Below are 3869 nucleotides of genomic sequence, written 5' to 3' on the forward strand. Positions count from 1 at the left end.
GCTACTTTTTACAAGGTAACACACAACTCTCCTGCTACACAGCTGAGAGGTTTAACATACACTATTTACAGTTATGGTACTATCTCTCTAATACCAGGAATGAGGATTTATCCTTCGCGTGCATTTAATGGAACTGACTCCTGCAACCTCTATTATTGCATAGCTCTATATATAGTTACAGGAAAGAGAATCTCTACTCTACATCTCCAACCCCACACTCCATTTAAGTCATACCTTATTTATTAGTAAAATTCACTTCAGTTACTACCTTCACTGTATGCCTGACTTGAACATTTTCTTATGCCATTCTTAGAGTTTGCACTTTGGTCCATGAATAGGCCTAGCCCCACCATCAGTAGGGAAGTACAGAGAGCAGAGCCCTCACCCTCTTTTCTTCATCATCACATCATAACAAAACAGTACTTACGTATCATCTCACATGTTGCAGTTGGACATGTGAGGCTGCAGATGGGGAAAAGACCCAGGCTCTGCACAGGGCTATGGGTTGACTTTGTCTCCTTTCAAACAACACACAGGGAGACTGCCAGGTTAGAGAAAACTAGCAGCGTAACCCTGTATGGAGAATGCACAAGTGCTTAGAGGCAAGATATGGGAGAAAGGAGAGTGGACTGAGTATTTAAGAAGGGAGAGCCAAAGCCTACACAGACCAGGGCAGAAAAGTCAGTGTTTGCTTGAACCACAATTCACATCGTGTACCAAGAATGCCTAAGTATCAACCCCAGATTGTCTTTGACTTGAAAACCAATATATTTGTTGCACAGATTATACAGCACTGTTGCAGTTCCTGGACACCTCCAGTTCTTGTTCTTAGCCCACAATTCTTAGCCCACATTCAAGGGGCCAAGCAGCTGCAGTCAATAACTGCTTTTAAATTACTTTGCTTTACCTGCAGGCTTTTTTAGTGCATCATTTCCACTTTCTCCATACAGCAGCATAAATTAATTTTCATTTCACCCACATGCCCAGAAATGCCAACTTCCTTCCTCTGCACCCTCCCAGTAGGAAAGAAACAGGACCATCACAGGAGTGCTGAGAACACAGCAGAGACTGTCACCACTATCAATTTTGCTACTGCCTGCAGCAACTCAGAGAAGATATTGCAGAGAAAGTAATCTCTGCAGAGCCGGACTGGCTATAGCCTGTACAGCCACAGACTTTCTTGGCTGACAGATACCCTATCAGCCAAATTCCAGCAAGTCTTGCCAAGTGCAGAAAAATACAGAGGATTCTCATCAAGTCTGCTTCAAAATGTCAAAAAGCTGCTTCAGAGCACAGAGTACTACAGTTTCTGATAGAGAAGGTTCAGAGCAATGTATGGGACAAAGCACACCAGTGAGTATTGCTCTGCAAAATTTCTATGCAACTTTTGCTACACCATTGGAACACAACTGGTCATAAGAAGGGGAGTTTGATCAAGTTTTAAACAACTGAATGAAGACCTTTAAGTAGATTTCTGTCAGCCACAGGCAAGAAACTTCAGTCTGGCATTTCAGTAGGGTAAAACTTGATAATGAATTCATTTTGAGCTTTACTAGGTACTAGCAAAGTTAAGAAAATCCAGTGATGTTTTCTCTTTCTTAACAGAAGAAGCCAAGAATGGGAAAATACCTCAGAATGCATTAGCCAAACACTTCTAACTGCCAGTTGCATCAAAGTGAAGTACACCAACCTCTCATATACCTGTAAGACAAAAATTGTCTTTAAGCTTACCAGGCAATGATTCTGATCAGTTTTGCAAGCTGGGGTAAGCACCTATGGGCCATTTAAAGAATTATTTACATCAATTCCCTGTGTCTAAAGAATTAAAATGAATGTTGGTTGAATGATTAATTTTGCCAAGAGTATTTTACATTAATATAAACCATGTTTTCTCCATTTCAATCTTTCTACATAGCTTTAAAGGCACAAAGAAGTACCACAGAGGTAGCTCTTGCTCTGCTTAACAATCCCACTGTAATCAGTAGTGATGCTCATCAGAGATAGGAGAACACATAGAAAGCTTTAAATAATCTGACTCAAAACCTCTAACAGTACAGAGTCATGCAATGGGTTTCATTTCTGAAATGTTTAAAAGTTACACTGGGATCCTTGGCTTAAATCCTACATTTTTTCATGGAAGGGAACTTATTAAGCCTATCAAGCTGGGAAGACACACAAACAACACACACAACCAAAATAATTTGTAATATAGATACCATTTGGACAAGAGAAGACAATAATAAAAAAGTCTCTTTATGGACTGGTAGCAAAGATTTAGGTTGTATATTGAAAACTTTTGATCTAGGCCAAGGTCAAGCAAAGTATCTTGAAACATGAGAATAGTCAACCAAATTTCCTGCCTCAAGAAAGTTACAATTAGCTTCCTGACTCAGATCCACACCCTTGTATCTCCTTTGGTCTGTAAAAGTTACACTGAACATACTCCAGACATGGAGGTGTACAGCCTTTCTGAACTAAGCTCCACACAGCACCAAACACCTCAACCATCAAGAAATACCTTTTTGCAATTTGTGTATACCAGGTAGCTAACCAGCAGGTGGCTGGGTTGGATCACACCTACAGCATTAAAAGGTGCAAATAGCTCAGTATGTCTCCAATACAAAACAAGTTTTCTTCCCTTGCCAAAAAAAAGATACTTATTTACAAATTGAACTAGGTATGGCACTATAAGTTTTTTTAAAATGAATGAAATACTAGAAATGCGAAATAAATCACCATTGTTCAGCAAATGTAATACATTAGAAAAGTCAGATGTTTCAATATTATAAGCAAAATGTGCAGTAAGTGGTCCTTACAGAAGAGGTTTAGCAACCCGATTTCTGACTTTCTGACACATTTATGGAACTTAGCAGAGCCACCTCCACCTTTTTGTGTGGACATGGTGTTCTCAGTTGAACAGCAAAAGAGGATCAGAAGTAACATACATAAAACACTTCAACATTTGATCTCATCACATTTCATAAACTAAGCGAGATCAGGATAGGAAACCTTGACATCTGTCAGGTAGCTAGTATAGGCCTGATACTGCAGGTATATTGGGTATTTAGCAAGTAACTCCTGAGTAACTACTGAGCAAATCTGGCTGTAACTGCACTGTGCTACTGTGTAGGTGGTAATTCTCAGCCAAGGCAAGACACATATCCTAATCAGTTGTAGCCAGATTATTCCACAGCACTTTGACAAATGCGGACAGTTGTCCCAGTGGCTACATAGCATTTCAGTACTGACATTTGTTTTAGCTAATTATCTGCTATAAGTCTAACTGAACATGGTCTTCTGCTACCCAACTACTGGATAGCACAGTCATATGCTGTTTTAGCAGTCACTAGCTTTTTAACACACTAAAACATTGCACACTTAAGAAAGATTAAGGGGTGGGTGGTGGGAGGAATTAGCATTTAAACAAAGGAATGTCGTCAGCATCAAGGCCACTGCCATGACCATATGTTCCACCTACTGGAATGTTTAAACAACAGCAATCTTGGATGTGGATATGTTTTCAGTAGGAAGAGGAAGCCAAATTCTCTAACAGCAGGAAGTCAATTTGTGCCTCTCAGCTTTCCAACTCAAAGCTAATGGAATGGCGGTTGCACAACTGGAAATATTTGGAGGGTATTTTGCTACCAGGAGTCTCCTTTCCAAAAGCACTTCCCAAAATGTCATCATATGATAAAAATTTTAAGCGACAGAAATTCAAAAACTAACATAATTCAGCTATTTTCATGACCTCTCTACTTCCAAAATCATTTAAACTTGTTGTGGAAAGTAGGGATGATAAAATTAAAGGAACCTCAAACTTCCAAAACCATACTGCTGTCATAAGAATACTTAAACAAATGCATAGACAC

Source organism: Apteryx mantelli, chromosome 2 (genome assembly GCF_036417845.1).
Source record: "Apteryx mantelli isolate bAptMan1 chromosome 2, bAptMan1.hap1, whole genome shotgun sequence".
NCBI lineage: Eukaryota > Metazoa > Chordata > Aves > Apterygiformes > Apterygidae > Apteryx > Apteryx mantelli.